Source organism: Budorcas taxicolor, chromosome 10 (assembly GCF_023091745.1).
Source record: "Budorcas taxicolor isolate Tak-1 chromosome 10, Takin1.1, whole genome shotgun sequence".
Taxonomy (NCBI): Eukaryota; Metazoa; Chordata; class Mammalia; order Artiodactyla; family Bovidae; genus Budorcas; species Budorcas taxicolor.
Window position 1 is genome coordinate 84,741,779 of NC_068919.1, and position 25,455 is coordinate 84,767,233.

Consider the following 25,455-nt stretch of genomic DNA (forward strand, 5'->3'; position numbering starts at 1 on the left):
CCTGATGGGGGAACTAAGATCCCACATGCCACATGGCCAATAAATAAATACATAAACAATCACACACACACACACACACACACACACACACACACACACGACCCACTTGTAGCCAAGCCACATGAAATAGTGGTCTGCCAGCTGGCAGCTCCTTTAGGATCAGCTTCAGAGGCACACAACTTCCTTGTCCAGGCCACACCTTTCTGCAGCAGCCTGTATCCGGTGCATCACATGAGAGAATAAGGCCAGGCCATTTCTGGCCAATGGACTCAAACGGTGAATGCCCACTTCAGTGCTCTGGGTTGGTAGGAGGAGGCTTTGTAGAATCTGCATTGCAGTTTGACTTGTCCCTCTGCCTAACCTGCTTTCTTCCCACCTGGTTAGCTGACATTTGGTCCATGCCAAAAGGTCCTTGATATTTGATCCTATCAAAACCGCATGACATGGACCAAATATGTTCATGGATGGTTTGGCTAGGAGCAAATTCCAAGGACCTTTTGGCATGGACCAAATGTCTGTGGATCAAATGTCCTATGGACGTTCTAGAGAAGGCCAAATGTCCTGCACGATCCCACTCTTTTCACAGGTGTCCATTGTAATAAGCATCAGTTCAGTTCAGTTCAGTCGCTCAGTCATGTCCGACTCTTCGCAACCCCATGAATCGCAGCACGCCAGGCCTCCCTGTCCATCACCATCTCCCGGAGTTCACTCAGACTCACGTCCATTGAGTCCGTGATGCCATCCAGCCATCTCATCCTTTGTCGTCCCCTTCTCCTCCTGCCCCCAATCCCTCCCAGCATCAGAGTCTTTTCCAATGAGTCAACTCTTCTCATGAGGTGGCCAAAGTACTGGAGTTTCAGCTTTAGCATCATTCCTTCCAAAGAAATCCCAGGGCTGATCTCCTTCAGAAAGGACTGTTTGGATCTCCTTGCAGTCCAGGGGACTCTCAAGAGCCTTCTCCAACACCATAGTTCAAAAGCATCAATTCTTCGGCACTCAGCCTTCTTCATGGTCCAACTCTCACATCCATACATGACCACAGGAAAAACCATAGCCTTGACTAGACGGACCTTAGTCTGCAAAGTAATGTCTCTGCTTTTGAATATGCTATCTAGGTTGCTCATAACTTTTCTTCCAAGGAGCAAGTGTCTTTTAATTTCATGGCTGCAATCACCATCTGCAGTGATTTTGGAGCCCCCAAAAATAAAGTCTGACACTGTTTCCACTGTTTCCCCATCTATTTGCCATGAGGTGATGGGACCGGATGCCATGATCTTCGTTTTCTGAATGTTGAGCTTTAAGCCAACTTTTTCGCTCTCCTCTTTCACTTTCATCAAGAGGCTTTTTAGTTCCTCTTCACTTTCTGCCATAAGGGTGGTGTCATCTGCATATCTGAGGTTACTGATATTTCTCCCGGCAATCTTGATTCCAGCTTGTGTTTCTTCCAGCCCAGCATTTCTCATGATGTACTCTGCATAGAAGTTAAATAAGCAGGGTGACAATATACAGCCTTGACGTACTCCTTTTCCTATTTGGAACCAGTCTGTTGTTCCATGTCCAGTTCTAACTGTTGCTTCCTGACCTGCATACAGATTTCTCAAGAGACAGGTCAGGTGGTCTGGTATTCCCATCTCATGAAGAATTTTCCACAGTTTATTGTGATCCACACAGTCAAAGGCTTTGGCATAGTCAATCAAGCAGAAATAGATGTTTTTCTGGAACTCTCTTGCTTTTTCCATGATCCAGCGGATGTCGGCAATTTGATCTCTGGTTCCTCTGCCTTTTCTAAAACCAGCTTGAACATCTGGAAGTTCATGGTTCATGTATTGCTGAAGCCTGGCTTGGAGAATTTTGAGCATTACTTTACTAGCGTGTGAGATGAGTGCAATTGTGCGGTAGTTTGAGCATTCTTTGGCATTGCCTTTCTTTGGGATTGGAATGGAAACGGACGTTTTCCAGTCCTGTGGCCACTGCTGAGTTTTCCAAATTTGCTGGCATATTGAGTGCAGCACTTTCACAGCATCATCTTTCAGGATTTGAAGCAGCTCAACTGGAATTCCATCACCTCCACTAGCTTTGTTCATAGTGATGCTTCCTAAGGCCCACTTGACTTCACATTCCGGGATGTCTGGCTTTAGATGAGTGATCACACCATCGTGATGTGTCTCTAATTATTTCGGTGTCTATTTCCAGGGACCTCATCCTATGACAATTGTCCTTGTCCCTCTCTCAGATTTTCAGAGGATGTCAGTTTGTATGTACGGTGTCAACTTAGTAGGAACTCTTAATGTGTTTCTCCCAATTCCCACCCCATCACGGTTCCAAATTAGGATTAGTCATGCAGGACATTTGCGCAAAATTTTGGAAGGTGGAAGTGAGGCAACAGCCATTTTTCCTCTCTGAAGGCTGGCACAGGGCCAGGTGCCGTTGCAGCTCCTGCCTGTCGCTGACAAGCGGCTTACCTCGTTGGCCTGCTGCCTGAGGTTACTCCCACTCCTTCCAGGTCTCCTTCAGCTCTTCTATGACCTGGGCTGGATGCAAGTGCAGCTCCATGGCGGGGGCATCCGCTTATCCAGAAAGTCACCCATATCATGGCGATGGGAGGTGGAGACAGAAACAGGCTCCAGGTTGTCCTTCTTCTTTGCACCCGTCTTTTCCTCTCTACTGCTAGTCCTGCTGACCTCAGGTCCAGCACCGGACACAGAGGCAACAGGTTTACACAGACTACTTAGTCAGGTCCCATGACTGTGTTATCCCCATAACAGTTCCTTTTTTTTTTTTTCTTGAATTTTAACTCATGCAGTCACTAATTCTAGTTCCCGTTGAAAACTTTGTTTCATTAGCTCTCAGTTGTATTGGACACATTACCCTACAAGGTAGGATATTGGCATTACCATCCTAGTCTTCCCTCTCACCTCTTCCATCAGCGAGTTTTAAACTTCTACATTTGTCCTGTCCCCAAACCATAGTGGCCCTTTCCCTGTTTTTTGTTCATGGTCCATTGAAGACCAATAAATAGCAACTGGAATGGCATATTTTGTGTGGGTAAATACGCTCTGGCCTGGTGATGGTAAACGATCACATTTCTTTTCCTGTATATCCAAGGGCAGACCCCTGTGCCGCTTCAAGAGCAGTATTCTTAGCCCCGAGATCAAATAGGCTTCCTATGTTACGCGCCATTTGCTCAGATGCATCTTACCTCTTACGTGGCTTCATTTTTGGACCATGACTTTTCTAGTGGTTTGTTTTCCACCGAACTTTTGATTGCTTCCCTTTTTTCTCTTTGGGTAAAGAAAGCTAGGTTTTTGCCATCTTGTTCCAATTTTATCATCTAGATTTTTACTAATTTTATGTGTTTCTTGGATCCATTATATTCTTCTAGAAGTTTTTTTCCTTGGGGCTCCCTGACATTTTATTGAACACCGATTTCTTTTGAGTGTTGCTAAACAGCTGACTTCTGGGCTCATTCCACCAGTTCTGTATTCTCACATTATCCTTTTATTGTCTTGATGTTCACTTCACTTTTCCTGGAGAACATTCTCGTTTAGTTCATCTGCAAGGTGCACAAGAAGGAAATATCAGGTATGACTGACCCTTGAACAATGTGGGGAATAGGGGCCCCAACCTTCCCTGTGGTTGAAAATCCACGTATAATTTTACCATCAGCCCCACAGATGCAGCATCCACAGATTCAACTAGCAATTGCGTAGTACTATAGAATGTATTTGGTGAAAGAAATCTGCATTTTAGTGGACCTGCACAGTTCAAGCCCGTGTTGTTCAAGGGTCAATGGTACCCATGTGAGGATTTGACTGTGTGACTTGGACAAGTTTCTAACCTCTTTGTACTTCAATTTCCTCAACTGCAACGTGGGGATTATGTCACCTACCTCATGGGATCACTGTGGGATTATATGCGATAACATTGGTAAAGTGCCTGATCCTTGGTGCTGAGCAAATTTTGGTTTATTTCCCTAATTAAGCCACTTTTTGGCTAAGATCTTAAAAGGCTCCCATTGCCTGTGGAATACTATCCAAATTTTTTAGCATGGCCCAAGGCCCACCCTCCATAATTGGATCCCAATTGACCTTTTCAAATTTATTTCTTATTACTCCCTTCATGTACCCTCCACCCTGCCAAACTCTTCTAGCACCTGTGTCTTCCAGCCATGGAACCTTGACCCTCTGTGTTCCCTGTGTCCAGAAAGCCTTTCCCATAAGGTCTGTGTGTCCAAGCCTATTTCTCTTTTCAACAACCCCTGCCACCATACATCTCTCCCTGATCTCCAGCTGCAAGCAATCCAACACTCTCCCCTGGCTTTTATCCCTTTCTACTGGATATTAGAGCTGTATGGCCACACACTTGGCTGGCTACCCATGGACAGACCAAACCCTTTCAATACTTCTCTGCAGCTGGGGCTGCCACAGTGGTGAATGACCCTCTTTTTGCAGGCTGGGCAGAATCCAGGATGCCTCTAGGCAACGTTTTTGGAGGGCCAAAAAACTGCTGCTTCCTTCCTCTCTCCTGCCAGTTCAGCTTTCCTCCCCCATAAACAGCCTCTCCCCACCTTCACCCCATGGAAGGGCCAATTTTCCGTTAGGGAGACCACCTATTTGGTGACATCTTACAGCCACTGGGAAGGTACTCTGCCTTTGGGATTTAACTCCACCAACTAGGTGGTTTCCCTAAAGTAAAAGGCTTGAGTACAAGAGGATCCACAGAGTAGGGGTGGGTACCTGAGACAGATTTTTCTCTATTTCACAGCTTAATTCTTACGTATGATGGGGCTTCCCTGGTGGCTCAGCAATAAAGAATTCTCCTGCAATGCAGGAGACCCTGGTTTGATCCCTGGGTTGGGAAGATTCCCTGGAGAAGGAAATGGCAATGGACTCCGGTATTCTTGCCTGGGAAATGCCATGGACAGAGGAGCCTGGAGGGCTACAGTCCATGGGCTCGTGAAAAAGTCAGACACGACTTTGCGACTCAGCAACAGTGATGGAGCCCAGCTGGTCACCGGGTGAAGTAGGAGGCTGAGGAGACAGTGGAAGGGAAGGTGACATAGGCTCTGATTTAGGGTTCTACCTATCCCATTTATGCACCATACTCTCCTGACCCAGGTGAGACCTGGGACAGCTCCCTGCAATATTACCTTTCAGGGAACCACAGAGAAAAGGAAATCCTTGAACTCACCTTGCCATTTCTGCTGAGTGCAACCCCCAGCCATTTTTGTCCATTTCAGAATGGACATGGAAAGCATGAGAAAAGGAGGGTGGCCCAGGTGTGATGCCCAGGCCCTTCTCTTCAGAGCCAGGCCAGACCTTGCCTTGTGATCGGGATTTATGTGGAGGGCATCCAGCCCTGGAGGTGCAGAATCTTGGAGTCGTATGTTTCTGAGCAGACATTGCAGCTTATTAAAGTCTGAATTCCGTCTGGTGGTCACATCCTGGACTGGCTTCCCCATGGCAGACAAAGCTCCTTTTGTAGCCAGTGGGACCAAGGGAAGGGGGACTTAATGTGGCCAACCAACTTCCAGCTTATACCAATAAATTTCTCCTTGGACCTTTCTGAGACAGAGCTTTGCTAATGTAGAATTGCGGGGCTGCAAGAGCTGGCTGAAGCCTGGCAATGCCCGCAGCCTCAGGTTCTCCTTGCCCTTGGTCAGATCCAGCTCTGGGGCAAACTAGGGCTTGGGCAACTGAGTCTTGGGATCCCAGCCTTCTAATTAGGCTTCTGTGCTATGTGCCTTATCTTGGAGGAGGGCTGTCCAGGGAGTCCATCCACACTTGAATGACTGACCACGGTTTCTTGTAGCAGGAAATATCCTCAGAGATGGCAAGTCTAACCCTTTTGTTTCACAGGGGATGAGCTGTGTGGATACTGGATCTCTGTTGTCTACAGAGACAGTGAGTGGGCTGGTGCCAGACTCCAGGTCTCCCTACCCCATATTGAGATCTTTTTGCTTACACCATACAAGACTTTTCTTCTGGAAAAGCACATGCTTCAACAAAAGGACAAGAGGAACAGGGCAATGAACTTTAAAGAACCAACTGATGATGGTGGGAGCTAACACAAAGTGATTGGTCTTTGGGGCAGGGCTGTCCTGGTCCTCCCCAAATCATGCTATGGATCACACACTGGAGACCCAAGGGAACTGTCCAGTTGGTTCAATCACTCAGCTGTTTCTGACTCTTTGTGACCCCATGGACTGCAGCACACCAGGCTTCCCTGTCCATTACCAACTCCTGGAGTTTACTCCAACTCATGTCCATCGAGTTGGTGATGCCATCCAACCATCTCATCCTCTGTCGTCCCCTTCTCCTCTTGCCTTCAATCTTTTCCAGCATCAGGGTCTTTTCTAATGAGTTAGTTCTTTGTATCAGGTGGCCAAAGTATTGGAGCTTCAACTTTAGCATCAGTCCTTCCAATGCATATTCAGGACTGATATCCTCTAGGATGGACTGGTTGGATCTCCTTGCAGTCCAAGGAACTCTCAAGAGTCTTCTCCAGCACAACAGTTCAAAAGCATCAATTTTTTGGCACTCTGCTTTCTTTATAGTCCAACTCTCAGATCCATACATGACTACTGGAAAAACCATAGCCTTGACTAGATGGATCTTTGTCGGCCAAGTAATGTTTCTGCTTTTTAATATGCTGTCTAGGTTTGTCATAGCTTTTCTTCCAAGGAGCAAGCGTCTTTTAATTTCATGGCTGCAGTCACCATCTGCAGTGATTTTGGAGCCCAAGAAGATAGTCTGTCACTGTTTCCATTGTTTCTCCATCTATTTGCCATGAAGTGATGGGACCAGATGCCATGATCTTAGTTTTTTGAAAGCTGAGTTTTAAGCCAGCACTTCCACTCTCCTCTTTCACTTTCATCAAGAGGCTCTTTAGTTCCTCTTAACTTTCTGCCATAAGTGTGGCATCATCTGCGTATTTGAGGTTATTGGTATAACTCCTGGCAATCTTGATTCCAGCTTGTGCTTCATCCAGTCTGGCATTTCTCATGATGTACTCTGCATATAAATTAAATAAGCAGGGTGACAATATACAACCTTGACGTACTCTTTTTCCAACTTGGAACCAGTCCGCTGTTTCAAGTTTGGTTCTAACTATTGCTTCTTGACCTGCATACAGATTTCTCAGGAGGCAGGTCAGGTGGTCTGGTATTCCCATTTCTTTCAGAATTTTCCACAGTTTATTGTGATCCACACATCAAAGGCTTTAGCATAGTCAATAAAGTAGAAGTAGGTGGGAACTATGGTCTATTATAACTCCAGCAGGAGTCCAAAGGCCTGAGAACCAGGGAAGCCGATGTTGTTAATCCCAGTTCAAGGGCAGGAAGAGACTGCATCAAGAGGTATGTACCTGCTCAAACAGGCAGGTGGGAAGGAAAAGGGGCAAATTCCTCTTTCCTCCACCTGCTCTAGTCAAGCCTTCAGTGACTGAGTGAGGCCCACCCATAGTGGGGAGAGCAATCTACTTTATCAGAGTTCACCGATTCAAATGCTAATCTCACGTGGACACACCTTCACAGACACACCCAGAGATCATGGTTAACCAGCTCCCTGGGCACCTCCTGGCCCTGCCAAGTTGATACATAGAATTAACCATCACAGTGTTCTTGCTTTTCACCCATGTCATAAGCTTGCATTTCCTTCTTTCTTTCTTTTCAAAGAAACCTGGCTCTCAAATTTGAAAAGGAGTCAACTACAGCTCCTCGTCCCCGCCTCCTTTGTACCTTCCATAAATGCCTAGGGCTTCCCAGTGATGCAAAGACTGTTTGACTGGGAGCAAAACCATAGAGCTCATTTATGATGCAGTTACAGACTTCTGAAAAGTTAAACCCCAGGGAGTTGTTCTGTTGCTATGACAGCAAACGACTAAATTGATAAATCATTTCAGGGATTTATGCACATTGGGGGAGGCAATATGTACAAGTCATTTAGAAGATAGTGGAGCCAGATATAGACCTGGGTTCCCAGCTCAGCTCTGCCATGACTTGCTGCCTCTGTGACCTGTGTACAGTTACTTAACAAACTTGTGCACTATTTTCCTCATATGTCAAATGGGGATAATATTAGGGGTGTTTAGGAGGGTTATGTGAATTCATCCGTGTGAAGTACCAGAAACAGTGTCTGATACCTAAGAAGTGCTCCATATGTGTTCGCCATTACTATTAATGGAGGAGTGAGTAAAAATCATAAGCATTTGTTGAGTGTCTGGGTGAGGTATTGTGGATGCCAGGACCTGTGGGAGATACGAGGGTTTATTAGAAGAATAAGATGTAGGCTCAGCTCTGGAGGTTCTCTCAGTCAACAAGAAAGACACCAACATGTCAGACTGAAGGCATGCCATGCAAGTGAGATCACTAGTAACAACTGAGTTTTAAGGAAGGGGACGGGATTTCAGAAAGGGGAAGAACAGAAATCAGTCCAGAACCTGAACATTCTGAGATCTCAGAGATGGGAAAATTACCTTAAGTAATTTGGGGCAGTTGGAAATTGAAAGCTTTTTTTGGGTTAGAGGCTTGGTGTATGTGTGTGTATACACTCACTCACAAAAAGAAAGGCCATTTTTTTTTTTTTTTAAGAAAAGAGAGAAAGGAACATGTCCAACACCTCCTTGTAACCTCATTCCACTAGGCAGCTTCAAGAATTCATTAGCATGTTGGCTATGGCACTGTTGTTTCAGCCATCCCAGCTCCCAGGATACGGGGTTTTTTTTTTTTTTTTTTTGAGAGGTTAGCTGGATCCGTTAGAGAAAAAGGGAGCCAAGAAGAGATTTCCAGGTCAGAGCAGAGTCGGACACTGCTCCCTAAGGGAGTGGACGGGGGATCCAACCTCCTGACCTAGGAGGAATACTGTCCAGGGGCCATTCACATGGAGCCTGATTTATGTATAAATATCGATAGTATGGTTGTTTTCTTAAATAATAACTAAGGAAAGGAAAGAAGGACTTCAACCTGATTTAGAATCTCTTCACTTGGTTACTTTGAGCCTTATAACCTCAGCTATTTGGAACTCCAAAAGAGATAAGTTATTCTAAAGGGTTAAAATTTGGGTGCCCAAACTTAAATCATTTTGATGGGCTTTAAAAATGTATGCATGCTTCTTTTCTTTGGTTAGTAGAGTATTTGGAACATGATTTAGCCTTTTCTTGATGGCTTAGTATGCCTACCAGAGTACTCTGTTGCCCTTATGATCTTGTGTATTGGACAACTTGATCCACACTAAGCAGGCCCAGATTACTATATATTTTGAACTTTATATAATTTTATTAAAAAAAAAAAAAGACCCAACAGACTTTTAGAATCAGCTCTGGCATGTAAAAAGCTTAGAAGCTGTCATTCCTGTCTTAACAAGAAGAAGAGGCTATACAAATTGAAAATCAATGACTTTCCTTGAATTTATCAGAATTGGGGTTTCAGGGCAAATCACCACCCTGAAATTTGTAAAGAGATGTGAATGCAGAGGAACGCAGCTGGGATCAGCTTACCTGGAACAGGTGTTTCTCGAGTCATAAACTTGTGGGAACACTTAAGTGATAATTAGATGAACTACTGCAGATTGAATGTGGACTTTCAGGAGAGTAAAACATTCTTGGGGGAAACAGATGTAGGGAACCCCACACTCTTGTGGGTTTTCCCTCCAGGAACTCTGCCAGCTTCTCACAGTGAGGAGCCAAGAAAGATCCCCTTGTGTCCCTGGGAGGGAGAGGGACAAAGTAATTATTTTGAGATACATTCAGAGCATTTTCTATAACAAAGGATACTTTCCTGGGGAAAATACTTTGCTAGAGCCTTAGGCCACTTGGGGGAAGTCCGTTAACCCTACTCTAGCCCCATTTAGCCTTCCTATCTCACCTAAAGGGAAGGGGGAAGCGAAGAAACATTTGTGAAAGTCACAGCCAGAAACACAGGTCCACTGAAAGACTGAGCTTAGGGACTTCCCTGTTTGTCTTGTCTTTAAAGAATCTGCCTGCCTGTGCAGTGGGCACGGGTTCAGTCCCACATGCTCTGGGGCAGCTAAGCCTGTGAGTCACAACTACTGAAGCCTGTGTGCCCTACAGCACGTGCTTCAGAATGAGAGAAGCCACTGCGACCTGCGCACCACAACTAGAGTGTCACCCCTGTTTGCTGCAACCAGAGAAAAACCCATGTGCAGCTACTAAGCGCCTGTGTGCTACAGCAAAGACCCAGCACAGCCAAAAAGAAAGAAAGAAGTAGAATTTTTAAAAAAGACGGGGCTTAAATCATAAGGTTGTGTAACACTTCCTCCCTTCACACGTTATCATCACATCAACTGGGCTCCTGTGTGATGACAGTGAATTAGAGCTGGAAGAACTGTAAGGTGAAGACTATTTAAGGAGGCGGTCTTACAGACGTACAAAGACAGCGGAAGAGACAAAGCAAGGAAGACAAAGCAAGGACACTAATGAGATCTGGAGCCTCTGGGACCTGCAGCTAGAGCCCAACATTAAACACAGCTCACCTCCCAGCCAGACTATGTAAGGCTCCACACTAGAGGCTTTTTATTCAGCTCCTATTACTGTACACTTCACGTGTAGTTTTCAACAAAAAATTATAAGGCAATATAAAACAGACTCAAAATCAACACAAGCATCAGAACCAGAATCAGATATAACAGATCCTGGAATTAGAGAATTTAAAATAACTTACATGTTACGGGCTCTAATGGAAAAATTAGACAACAAAGAGTAACATAAGCAGAGATTTGAAAACTCTATGAAAGAATCAAATAGAAATTCTGAAAAAAAAATGTTTGCAACAGAAATGAAGAATGTTTCTAATGAACTCATTAGCAGACTGGATTGGCTGAGGAAAGAACCAGTGAACTTGAAGATATGTCAATAGAAATTTCCCAAACTGAAATAGTCAAATCTCTAGTAAAATCCATAGAGACAAGAATGGAATGATTAGCAGTTGCTACTAGCTGGGAGGAGAGAGAAATGAGGAGTTACTGATGAGAGAGCACAAAGTTTCAGCCTGGAAATCTGCTGTATAACACTGGATTTCTGGTCAACAACAATACATTGTACACAAAATTTTGTTAGGAAGTGGATCTCATGTTGTGCTCTTAAATAAACAAGGCCAAACAAAATACATTTCCCAAACTCAAATGCAAAGAGTTAAAAAAAAAAAGAATGGAAAAAAAAAAAACCCCAGAACATCCAAGAGTTGTGGAAAAATTTCCAAAGGTATAACATACACATAATTAGAATGCCAGAGGGACAAGAAAGAACATGGCAAAAGAAATATTTTAAGTGATAGTGGCCAAGACTTTTCCAAAATTAATGACAGTCTTCAACTTCAAAGAGCAGATCCAAGGAACTCAGAGAACACCAAGCAGAAAAAATGCTAAACATATCTACACTTAACCAAATCTGTATTCACACTGGAGAAAATTAACCACGGGGAGAATATCTTGAAGGAAGCTGGAGGAAATACACACTTTATCTACAGAGGAACAAAGATAATAATTACGGAAGATTTCTTGACAGAACCGATGAAAGCAAGAAGAGAGTGAGGTGAAATATTTAAAGTATCAGAAACCACCACCCCACACATGCCAACTTAGAATTTTATGTCGAGTGAAATTATCTTTCAAAAGTGAAAAAAAAAGACTCTTTTGAACAAACAAAAACTGAGGCAAAATTATTCCTGCAGATCAGTCTTGCAAGAGGTATTAGAAGTTCTCCAGGGAGAAAGGAAATGATATATGATCAGAAGTACATAAAGAAAGGAAGAGCACCAGAGACGGAATGAATGAATGAGTGTAAAATAAAACTTTATTTTTCTTACTATCTATTGATATAAAATGTAACTGGGTGGCTACAGCCCATGAATAAGTGAAATGGATGACAACAGCGTTATAAGGACTGGGAAGGGAAACTGGAAATACTGTGTTGTAAGGATCCTGTACTATATGTTAAGTACCATAGTATTATTTGAGGATGGGCTTAAATAGTTGTAACTGTATAACTCTAGGGCAACCACTAAAAGTTTTTTGAAGAGGTGTGATTGATATACTAAGGGAAGAGATAAGATGGAATCACATAAAGCATTCAGCTTAACACTAAGTGAAGGCAGAGAAAAAGGTGGGGAGGAAGAAAAGATCGAGTGTAACAAGTTACAAGCATGGTAGATTTAATCCAACTATATCAATAATCACGTCAAATGTAAATGCTATAAATATATAAGGGAAAGGCAGAGGTTGTGAGAGTGAATCAAAAAAAAAAACACAAAAATAAAATAAGACACTCTATGTTTATCAACAACTGACCGTAAATATCATGACTCAGATAAGTTAAAAGCAAGGGGATGGAGAAAGATACATCATACTAACATTCATCAGAGAAAGTTGGAATAACTACATTAATTTCAGGCAAAACTGACATCAGAACAAAATAATATATCAGGGATATAGAGACACACCAATTAAGGAGCCAATTGTTCTAGAAGACCTAATAGTTTTTAATGTGTATGCACCTAAAAACAGTATCAAAATATGTGTTCCAAAACTGACAGGCCTACAGGAAGAAATAATTGAATCCACTGTTATAGCTGGAGATTTTAGAACTTTTATTTCAGTAACTGATAGATCAAGCAGGGAGAATATCAATAAGGATATAGTTTACCTGAATAGCACAACCAACCAAATTGATTTCGTTGATGTTTAAAATACTCAATCCAGAAACAACAGAATACACATTCTTCTCAAGCTGACATGGAACATTCACCAAGACACTCACATTCTGAGCCATAAAACACACCTTAATACGTTGAACAGAATGTAAAATCATGCAAAGTATGTTCTCAGCTCACAGCGGAATTAAAGTAGAAATAACAGAATGAGAGCTGGAAAATCCACATTTGGAAATTACATGACACACTTCTAAGCAGCACATAGGTCAAAGAAGACTCAAGAGAAATTTGAAAATATTTGAAAATGGAAATACTACTTATTAAAAATGTGTGCAGTGAAAGTAGAGCTTTGAAGGCAATTTATAGCATTAAATACATATATCAGAAAAGAAGAAATATCTAAAATCAACAGAGTAAGAAGAGCAAATTAAACCTAACACAAGTAGCAGAAAAACAATAAAAACAATTGAAGAAATAAAGGAAACTGAAAAATAGAACAACAATAGAGAACAATCAGTGAAACCAAAAACTAGTTCCTTGAGATCATAAAGTGGATTAACCTCTAGCCAGGTTAAACAAGAAAAAAAATAGAGAAGACGGAAGTGATTAGGAATGAAAGAGGTGTGCCCGTGGACATAAAGGGATAATGAAGGGACATTAAAGGGACACTATGAACAACTCCATGCTCACAAATCTGGTAACCTTGATGAAATGGATCAATTCCTTGAAAGACACAAACTACCAAAACCCACACAAGGAAAAATAGATAGTTGAGTAGATATATCTATTATAGACGAAAGCACTAGGCTTAGATGATTTCACTGGTGGACTCTACCAAACATTCAAGGAAGAAATGATACTGCTGTCTACAACCTCTTCCAGAAAATACAGGCAGAGAGAACATTTCCTAACTCATTCTATGAGGCCAGCGTTACCCCAATGCCAAAACAAGAAAACTCATTACAAGAAAGGACAACGCAAGACTATCATCTTTCGTGTATATAAATGTAAACATCCTCAACAAAGTATTAGTAAATCAAATTCAGCAATGCGTAAAAAGAATTACACAGCATGAGCAAGTGGGATTCAGTTCAGGTTTGTAAGGCTGATTCAACATTCCAAATTCAATCCATGTAATCCATCACATCAATAGGCTAAAGAAGAAAAACTATATATACCATTATATCTGCTAATGCAGACAAAGCATTGGACAAAATCCAACATCCACTCATGATAAAAACTTTTAGCAAACCAGGAATAGAGGGCAACTTCCTCAACTTGATGAAGATGTCTTTTAAACTTCCTAATCACCTCCTGTTTTCTCTTTTCATTTTAAGTTTAACTATACTCTGTGCCAAGCTTTACAACTATTCTGGCTGCAGATAAGATAATTCAGCAAATAGGGTGAGGGGCTGCAATGAGCAGAAGACAGACGACGGAGTCAGAGGCAAAGTTCAGACCTTGGGGAGTAAGCCCGGATCCAGTATCTGATCATCTCTCAGCTTTTTTTTTTTTTACATGGTTAAATAGTTTGATATTATCAGTTCAAAGATGACAAGACTCAGACAAGCACTGTCCAGTAAAAATATGGTGTGAGCCACAGTATAATTTAAAAATTTCTAGTGGTAATTTTTTTAAAAATGAAAAGAATAATAGGTTAATGCAATGTATCTAAAATGTTACCATTCCAATATGTATGCAACATAAAAATTATTCATGAGATACTTTACATTCCTTTTTTGGGTACTAAATCAAAATTCAGTGTGGATTTCTCAAGTTTGTACCAGCCACATTTCAAGTGCTCAATAGTCACGTGTATGGAACAGTACAGCTGTTAGGCTAGAATTAGGTTTGGGTGCTAATGTCAAAAGTGATTTAAATAAGAGAGAAGTACATTTGCTCTTATATAATGTTCAAGTAGACATTGAGAGCTGTCCTAGATGGCACTGTGGTAATATGCAACACATATTTTATCTAGTTGCAACTGTCTTCTATATTGTTGCTTTACTCTGCACTGACTTCCTTTCCAAATTTCTCAACAGTCCAGTATGACTGTTTCAGCTTTAGCCAACACACCCACATTCCAGCCAGCAGCAAGGGGAAAAGGAAAGAGAAGGAAACATCACCCTCTTACAATAGCACTTCAGAGAAGTCACGTATTACTTTGACTTACATGTCATTGGCTAGAATGTAGTCACATGACCCTACCTAGCTGCAAGGGAGGCTGAGAAATGTAATTTGTATTTTAGGTGATGATGTGAAGTGAAGTGAAGTGAAGTGGTCGCTCAGTCGTGTCCAACTCTTTGTGACCCCATGAACTGTAGCCCACCAGGCTCCTCCACTCATGGGATTCTCCAGGCAAGAATACTGGAGTGGGTTGCCATTTCCTTCTCCAGGGGATCTTCCTGACCCAGGGATCGAACCCGGGTCTCCTGCATTGCAGGTAGACAATGTGGCCATCTAAAATTTGATGGGGTGGGGTGCTATGACTAAGGAAGAAAAAGAGAAAAAGATATTGGGAATCAACTGGTAGTGTTAGTCCCAGACCATCCACACTAAGGAAATATAGATTAGAATGCTAACCAGAAAGCCAATTTGTAAGGGGTTTATGAGACTATAATCTCATAAAGTGGGTGGGTGTGCTTGGGTCTGCTGTTACAATCTCCTCCAGTAGGATAATTTGATGGCCTGTTGGGCTTCCCACATGGCTCAGGGGTAAAGAATCCACCTGCTAAAGCAGGAGATGTGATTCAATCCCTGGGTCAGGAAATGGCAACCTACTCCAGTATTCTTGCCTAGGAAATCCCATGGACAGAAGAGCCTGGTGGGCCACAGTCCATGGGTGGGTCACACAGACCCTGGTGGGTCACAAAGAGTCGGGCATGACTGAATGACTAAACAGCAGCACCATGACGGCCTGATAGACCCCTTTCCATTTAAGTGTATACTGATCTACCAAGTGAACTAAATCATTCCTGCAAGACTGTGAGGGAGCCCTCTCTCTGGGAGGAGACTTGGAGACACTTGGACAAACTCCTGCCCGTCAATGTTCCTTCATCTGAACCTCCTGGGGGCTCCATCGTTGCCTCGTCATAATTTTCCACATTACAACTCTGCTTACATTAGTTACATCCTGGACTTTTGGAGGAGATTTTGAGGAGACTCTAGCTCCTGGCTGTAGGCTTTGGAAATACTATTGTCTCATCAGCACTATTCATTCACCAGACAAGTTTTTAATTGAGCACCAACTGTGTGCCAGATAGTGCATTATGCCGAGGGTGAATAAGAACCTCATTTCTGTCCTGCCAGTGATCACAATATCTAAAGAATAGGGAAGGTGATGTTGGGCAAGGGTTTGAAAAGTGAATGAGTGCACACTGAGTATCAGGAATGAAAAGGCATCTGTGATGCTGTGGTTTATAATAAGGAATCTATATTTGGTCTTTGTCCTTTTCTGGCACAGAGCTCCTAAAACCCTTGGAATTTCCTAAGTGATGAGGACAACAAAGGTGTTTTTGTTATGTTAATGAGGTGACTTTTGGACGAACCTTAGGATGCGGGCTGGGTGCCAAGAGAACCAACCTTGTAACTGGAGGGTTGGAACTTTCTGTCCCAGGCCCTGCGCTCCCAGGAAAGGAGAGGGGCTGGAGGTGGAATCAACCACAAGTGGCCAATGATTTAAATGACCATGCCTATAAAATGAAGCCTCCATAAACACCCAAAAGGTTTGGAGAGCTTCCAGGTTGGTGAACACGTGGAGATGTGGAGAGAATGGTGCGCCTGGAGAGCGCATGGACTTTCTCCGCTCCTTCCCACACACCCTGCCCTCTGCATCTTCTATCAGGCTGTTCCCTAGATGTACTTTTTTTCTTTTTTAATGACAAATCACTAACCTAGCGAGAGTTCTGTGAGCCACTCTAGCAAACGAATGGAGCCTGAGGAGGAAGTCATGGGAACCTCTGACCTACAGCCAGTCAGTCTGAAGTACCTGTAACAATCTGGTCTTGGGACTGGCCTCTAAGCAGAGGACAATCTTGCAGGACGGAGCCATCAACCCGGGAGGCTCATGCTGTCTCCAGATAGATAATGTCAGCATCGAGCTGAACTGTAGGACACCCTGCTGGTATGGAAACCCGCCCCTGCCCCTGCTTGCCCCCCTCCCAAGCACACACATTGCAATTGGAGGCAGAGAATGCAGCGTCCTAGGTGGAAGGGACAGTGTGGGCAAAGGTTTAGAGACATCGGAGCACAGGACAGGTATGGAAACAGGAAGTAGCTGGGTGGGGCTTGAGGGGAGGAGGTGGTACAAGGATGCAAGTGGACTCTGTGGTGGCCTCCTCAACATCCATTCTGTCTTGGTAACTACCCCATTTTCCTCTGGGTATCCACCCTCCCTCCACTTCTCACATACTCTGGAGGAAGTTGACTCTACAACAGAGGGGTGGGGCACATAGGTCTAATATAGACTCATCAGCAAAATCCCTTCTTGCCTGAGAATGAGCAAGATATCTAGTTCTGACTAGAGGGACTGGAGACTGCTGACAGCTTCAGGGAAAGACACTGTTTTTCTCCATCAACAGGTCATGGCGTGTGGGTGTGAGGCCAGGAATTACTGCAGCCATTTTCTCACCATGAGAGAAGACTGCTCAAGGTTAAATACAGCACCATGGATGGCAGAGAGGAAATCCAGAAAAGAGCAAGCAGGGGTGTTGATGACATATAGAGCCATTAAATCAAACCTACCCTGAAGCCCTCTCTACCCTGAGGACTTAGGCACATTTGAGCCATGATGTGAGGGACCTTGGTGCTTAGCCTTTATTCTTGGGCCAGTGGAAGGTTTTCATCCAGGGGATGGGCTGATTGGATCTAACTGGAGGACAGTGACTCAGGGAGTTGAGTGCAAAGAGCCTAGTCCAAGTTCAGAAATAAGAACCTGAGCCAAGATAGGAGAAGGGGGCAAGTGTGAGGGTTGCTCAGATGACCACAGCAGACTGACTGGATTAGAGAGTCTGAGGACAACTGTGTGTTTGAAAAAGAATGTGTGTGTCTAAAACTCTTGGCGTGGAGACACAAATAAAAAAGCTCTCTTTCTCCCTCCTTCTGCCTCCCTCACTGTATCCCAGGAAAATCATTTCCACCACCAGACTCTCAATTCTCCTTTTTTGGGGGATCTATGCATCTAATTACGGTTCCTCGTGGGCATACCTAGTTCTCTGGAGCAATCTTCATATACCCAGGGACCGGCCTGACACACGGTTGGCACTTGATCAACCTTGAATTGGACCGAGTTGAGAGCGTAGCAATACTTGCTGAGCTAGGTGTTAGCTGCACCCTCCTCCTGCCCCCAGGGCTTAGTCATCTTTTTCATAAGTAGCCTCCAAGAGCTGCAGCCATGATACCCAGCTTCCGTGTTGTTGGCAGGTGTTGGCAGCTCCAGTGCCAGCATGCTGGGGAGCTAGCCGCTGGGAAGAGATAGGGCGGTGGGAGGAGAGAGCCATCAGGACTTGTACACGCTCTTCTTCGTGAGAGGTGTGTGTGCTACCTGGTAGATCTGGAACAACACCTCCTCTCCAGGAAGCAGAAACCAGGCCTCTTTCCTCTTTTTTTTTCTTACCTGTTGTGTCTTGTTGCCAGAAGTACATTCATTGGCTTCCTCTGCTTCTAAAATAAATCAGTTTCAGGGCCACACCCTTCCAAGCTACCCCAGAAAGGTTGGAAGGTTTGCTCCCTGGGTGTGTTAACCCCTTCCCATCCCTCCAAGCATAAAACGCTGGATTCCACTTCACAAAAATATTAACCCTGTAGCTCCTTTCAGAAGAGAGATCTTGGTATTCCTGAAGGTCTGCTCCCCACTGTTTACCCCTCTGCTAACAGTTCACCCCATAGGATATTGACTATATTTTGGGATGGTCATGGGCTGTGGGGCATTGAGGGGAAGTACATTAATCTTTTACCAACATTGCTGAGCACCCTTTTTATTCCTTTTATGTCAACCTCCGATGGGTTTTGGGGATGCCCCTTGTTCTTCCAGCTCCAAAGCTTTCCTCATCACCTCTCCCAGATTTCAAGCTTTTCCTCTGGTCTGTATCACCATGGAAATTCCTGGCCCCTCAACTAGTCTGTGCGTTTCAGAAGGGCTCTTGAAATCCAGCTCTCATCTGCCCCAGTGTTATGTTGTTTTCCCTGTCGCTATGGCAGGCATTAAGACATGCCAGGGAAGGAGGGTGGAGGGAACGAAGGGAGCAGGGAAAAGCCAGACGACGATGAGGGAGGCCTGATGGGAGGGTGTTGGAGGACAAAACAGAAATATGCTGAGTCCATCAAGGAGGGAAGAGGGATTCCTGTTCCGTTTTCTTCTATTTGGGTTTTTTTGTTTTTTGTTTTTGGTTTGGGTTTGTATCTGGAGGTGAGGAGACAAACATTTAGCACTGAATTCTGCCCCCAATGCAGTCACAGCAAAAGAAATCCTCTCCTGTAGCCAGTAATCCAGAGGCAATCTCCAGACCCTGGATCTAGTCAGGAAAACTGTCAAAACAGCTTCCAGTTGCTCTCAATTCACTGTATGCACAGGCCTGCCAGGTCAGTGTGAAGTGTGATCCAGTGACACCCTGAGACCCGGGCAAGCGGGCCCTGACCTTTCGTGATCCCTGCCCTGGTCTCCCAGCATCCCTGGGGTGAGAAGTGGTCAGGACCAAGGGAGAAGCCCAACCAGGGTCTACACCCATGCCCATGCGTACCCTCGTCTAGATCTCCCTCCTGGTACCCAGGACCGCTGACTCTGCCCGAGTGGCCCAAGTTTACTTCCAGGGCCCGTGGGGGCCTGTTTCCCCAGTCCGGGGTGCCCTGTGCAGCCAGTGGCCACGGGGTAGCTGCTTGGGGCACGGGTGGTGGGCAGAATGTAGAGGTACAGGCTGGTGTTAGGAACATGCAGGTGGGCAAGAGCCCTAGCTGAGGGTTGGAACAAAAAGGGAACAGGTCCTAGCCTGAGACTGTCTGGACCTGTACCACCTTTTGGTCTGAGGAGCACTGGAATTTTAAACAGTAAATATTTATTTATAAGACTGTCGCGTCTTAGTTGCAGCATGTGGGATCTTGCTGCTTCATTCAGGCTCTTCACTGTGGTGCACGGGCTCAGTAGTCGCGGCTGGCAGGCTTAGTTGCCCCATGGCATGGGAGATCTTAATTCCCTGACCAGGGACTGAACCCATGTTCCCTGCATTGGAAGGCAGATTTTAAACCACTAGACCACCAGGAAGTTCCGAGCCTGAGAATTTAAAATTCAAGCTTGGCCTTCCAAGAATTAACGTTAGGAAGGTACATTTTTGATGGTACCTGGAGAAGACATATTTTATTTAACAAGTTGTCACGACTGAAGCAACATAGCAGCAGCAGCAGCAGCTTGACTATTAGGTTTTAAATATTTAGATAGCTGGTGTGTAGGTCTTTGAATTTTTGCCCTGGTCCCCCGAACCCATGAAAGAACAAAGATTTGCCTGGTTTGGATGCCTTTTTCCACTTGTGACTCCAAATCTCTTTTTCCTTCATGTTGCAGGCCTCTGGCAAATGTCTTCATTCAAAGGCTCCATATGACGTGAATCAGTTAACAAGCTTGCCTTACTTATAGTGAAGGCAGCAGTAATGGAATTTTGTGTTCTCTCCTAATTTTTTTGTGGTTCTATAGCTCAGAGTCCCTTTCTGAGTCTGGGAAATATCCCATCCTGCATACATATGTTTTGATGTGTCTTGATAGGGAACAGAGCTCATATCCTAGCACAGATGACAAAAATGCTAGGAACTTGCTTTGGCAGACATCACCAGTTCTTGCTTTAGTAAGAGAACCTCCGATTTTTAGCTAGGCACATGGCTACCTGGATCAAAGACTACATTTCCCAGACTCTGTTATGTTCACTTCAGTTCAGTCACTCAGTCGTGTCCGACTCTTTGCGACCCCATGAATTGCAGCACGCCAGGCCTCCCTGTCCGTCACCATCTCCCGGAGTTCACTCAGACTCACATCCATCAAGTCAGTGATGCCATCCAGCCATCTCATCCTCGGTCGTCCCCTTCTCCTCCTGCCCCCAATCTCTCCCAGCATCAGAGTCTTTTCCAATGAGTCAACTCTTTGCATCAGGTGGCCAAAGTACTGGAGTTTCAGCTTTAGCATCATTCCTTCCAATTAAATCCCAGGGTTGATCTCCTTCAGAATGGACTGGTTGGATCTCCTTGTGGTCCGAGGGACTCTCAAGAGTCTTCTCCAACACCACAGTTCAAAAGCATCAATTCTTTGGCGCTCAGCCTTCTTCACGGTCCAACTCTCACATCCATACATGACCACAGGAAAAACCATAGCCTTGACTAGACGGATCTTAGTCGGCAAAGTAATGTCTCTGCTTTTGAATATGTTATCTAGATTGGTCATAACTTTTCTTCCAAGGAGTAAGCGTCTTTTAATTTCATGGCTGCAATCACCATCTGCAGTGACTTTGGAGCCCCCCAAAATAGAGTCTGACACTGTTTCGCCACCTATTTGCCATGAAGGGATGGGACCGGATGCCATGATCTTCATTTTCTGAATGTTGAGCTTTAAGCCAACTTTTTCGCTCTCCTCTTTCACTTTCATCAAGAGGCTTTTTAGTTCCTCTTCACTTTCTGCCATAAGGGTGGTGTCATCTGCATATCTGAGGTTATTGATATTTCTCCCGGCAATCTTGATTCCAGCTTGTGTTTCTTCCAGCCCAGCATTTCTCATGATGTACTCTGCATAGAAGTTAAATAAGCAGGGTGACAATATACAGCCTTGACGGACTCCTTTTCCTATTTGGAACCAGTCTGTTGTTCCATGTCCAGTTCTAACTGTTGCTTCCTGACCTGCATACAGATTTCTCAAGAGGCAGGTCAGGTGGTCTGGTAGTCCCATCTCTTTCAGAATTTTCCACAGTTTATTGTGATCCACACAGTCAAAGGCTTTGGCATAGTCAATCAAGCAGAAATAGATGTTTTTCTGGAACTCTCTTGCTTTTTCCATGATCCAGCAGATGTTGGCAATTTGATCTCTGGTTCCTCTGCCTTTTCTAAAACCAGCTTGAACATCAGGGAGTTCACGGTTCACATATTGCTGAAGCCTGGCTTGGAGAATTTTGAGCATTACTTTACTAGCATGTGAGATGAGTGCAATTGTATGGTAGTTTGAGCATTCTTTTGGCATTGCCTTTCTTTGGGATTGGAATGAAAACGGACGTTTTCCAGTCCTGTGGCCACTGCTGAGTTTTCCAAATTTGCTGTTATGTTAGGTTTGGCCAAATGATCAAGTTTCAACCATTGAGCTATGAGTAATGTGTGTGTTTCAGGAAGTGGTAAAGAAAGAAATTATTCTTTTTTGCCCCTTAGTCTTTCCTGATGGTTGAGATGTGGACTTGATGGCAGATGCTCAAGCAGCCATATTGGTCCATGAAGCAGTACGCAAAGGCAGAGTTGAAGGAGCTTCAGAGCACCTTGCATTCACTCTTTGCCTTAAACGTTTTTACATAGGGAGAAATAAATTTCAATTTTGTTTTGTAGTTTATGTAAAACTGCAAGTATTTTGCACTTTCTATTATGTGGTGTGGAACCCAAGCCTGAATAATGTGTTTGTCTTCCCAGTGTTTCTTGCAGCCATAGGGCAGCATATGACCAGACTCCACCAAGGCAGCCTCTCTGGTCAAGGTAGTCTCAGCAGGGAGCTTGAATTCCTATAGTAGTGTTTGCACCCAAGGTCCAGTGCTGGGGGTGGGGGCAAAGTAGGATGAAGGGCCCAGTGCTTGGTAGTGGCAGCAGGTCCTCATTAGGGCAGTTTTGCCTCATGATTTCCAGCACCATTCTTGGCTGCATGATCTCAAACCCAGTCTGCCAGCCCATGTGATGATTCTATAAGTTTTTCAATACCTTGTCAATCAATTTGCAAGGCCTCCCCGGACAGCCATTTTGCTTTTTTGCATTTCTTTTCCATGGGGATGGTCTTGATCCCTGTCTCCTGTACAATGTCACGAACCTCATTCCATAGTTCATCAGGCACTCTATCTATCAGATCTAGGCCCTTAAATCTATTTCTCACTTCCACTGTATAATCATAAGATATTTGATTTAGGTCATACCTGAATGGTCTAGCGGTTTTCCCTACTTTCTTCAATTTGAATCTGATTTTGGTAATGAGGAGTTCATGATCTGAGCCACAGTCAGCTCCTGGTCTTGTTTTTGTTGACTGTATAGAGCTTCCCCATCTTTGGCCGCAAAGAATATAATCAATCTGATTTCAGTGTTGACCATCTGGTGATGTCCATGTGTAGAGTCTTCTCTTGTCTTGTTGGAAGAGGGTGTTTACTATGACCAGTGCATTTTCTTGGCAAAACTCTATTAGTCTTTGCCCTGCTTCATTCCACATTCCAAGGCCAAATTTGCCTGTTACTCCAGGAGTTTCTTGACTTCCTACTTTTGCATTCCAGTCCCCTATAATGAAAAGGACATCTTTTTGGGGTGTTAGTTCTAAAAGGTCTTGAAGGTCTTCATAAAACTGTTCAACGTCAGCTTCTTCAGCGTTACTGGTTGGGGCATAGACTTGGATAACTGTGATATTGAATGGTGTGAGTGAACTCTGGGAGTTGGTGATGAATAGGGAGGCCTGGCGTGCTGCGATCCATGGGGTCGCAAAGAGTCGGACATGACTGAGTGACTGAACTGAACTGAACTGTCAATCAATGCCCTTTCTGCTCACATCTGCTAGAGTTGGTCAGTAACCCATAGTCAAAATACTTTTCAACAATAAGAATTCACCAAGATGGTTGGTTTTTGCCATCAAATAAGTTTAACTCAGACTCAACATAAGGCACAACCTCATCTAAAAAGAATCAGAATTTTCCAGTGCCCTTGTTTCTAAAGATGTTTCTGGTGGGGGCTGAATCAGGCTGCTTGGAATGTTTGCTGTCTCTTGTTATAGGGACACGTGCCATCTGCTAGTTGAAGCTCTGGTATTTTGGGAGGATACCAGCAACCAAAATTAAACAGGAATTTAATTAAATTTAATACAAAGTTAAGTTATATTCAAAGAGCATCAGCACTTCATTTATCCAGAGGCAGATTACACAGCAATCTCAGTTATTTGGAACACTGTCAGGAACCAGGAAATAGGCAAAAATAAACAAAAACCAAAAAACAGGTAAGGAAACCACCAACCACTCTCAAATAAACAAAAAAGACCACTCACAGTCAAAATAAATGTCAGAGGATTCCTCCCCTACAGTTTACATACTTATTCACCCTAGCCATGCAGACCCTTCTCCAGAGTCCATTCCTCTTTGTGCAGACAATTCAAGGGAAAATCTGGGTGAAGAATTTCCCCGTCCACAGCAGACTTGAGAAGACCTTAGAAGGGGAGGGGAGGGGGAAGGCTGCTGGAGACTTCACACTCTGATAGAAATGACAAGATGGTTGTTATTTTGTGTTTAAGGCAGAGACACACCTGTAAGAAAAAGTAGACAGGAGCACACAGGATGGCCCCCTGAGCCCATTTAGTATAACAGGAACAGCTCTGTGTTACAGTCCAGCCCAAGTATGGGGTGGGGGTAGTGGGTGCTCTGGACTGACTGTTTGTGTCCCCTCAAAATTCATATACTAAATCTTAACCCCCAAGGCGATGGTATTAGGAGGTGATTGGGTCATGAGGGCAGAGCCCTCAAGGATGAGATTAATGCCCTTATGAGAGAGGCTCCGGGGAGATCCCTGAAACTTCCACCACGTGAGGCTACTATGAAGGGGTCTGCAACCAGGAAGAGTGCCCTCACCCAATCATGGGAGCACCCTGATCTTGGACTTCCAGTCTCCAGAACAGAGAAGCAACTTTCTGTTGTTTATAAACCCTTCAGTCCGTGGCATTTTGTTAGGCAACTTGAATGGACTGACCCATCGTGATTCATGAAAACACTGGACATTGTGAAAAGTCAGGGAAAGTTACAAAGTGGGCCAGTATCCAGTGCTGGCGAACATGTGGAGCAACAGGAATTCCCCCACTGGTGGTGGGAGAATGACCACTTTGGAAACTGGTTTGGCAGCACCTTGCAAAGCCAAGCACAGGGAAAACCCTTGACTCAGCAGTTCTCCCAAGTAGGTACAAAAAGAACCCTGGCACACAGTCGTGGGAGACATATGCCAGAAAATTCAAGGCAGCATTGTTTGTAATAGTATTCAAAATCGCTCACATGCCCAAAGAGTAGAGTGAGTAAATGCATTGTCTGAAATGGAATATTATACAGGAGGGAACACAAACTGCAGATGGTGATATGGATAAATCTGAGAAACACAATGTTCAACCAAAGAAATAACCACGAGATGATACATAAGTAGAGTTCAATTAATATGAAGTTCAAGCACAGGCAAAATCGATTATATTGTTTGAGGCTACATTCATATGTGATAAAACAATAAAGAAAAGCAAGAACATGATCAACACATAGCTTGGTGTAGTGGTTGCTCTGATGGGGAAAGAGGAAGCTCTAACAGCAGTGTATTCTTTTTCTTATCATGATGGGTCCGTTGGTATTCACTCAATTTAAATTCTTTAAACTGTACTTGTGTGCTTTATTCACGTATGTGATATATTTCACCAATATTTTTTTAAAAGAAGCAAGAAAAAAAGCAAGAATTAGGTTATGTCCAATTTGTTCTGTTGAAGAAGGCAAGATAACATTTACTAAGATTAGAAACATTTCCACCAATAACTATTAAAAGAAAAACAGTTCGGGGCCTTTGGAGGGCTACATTTC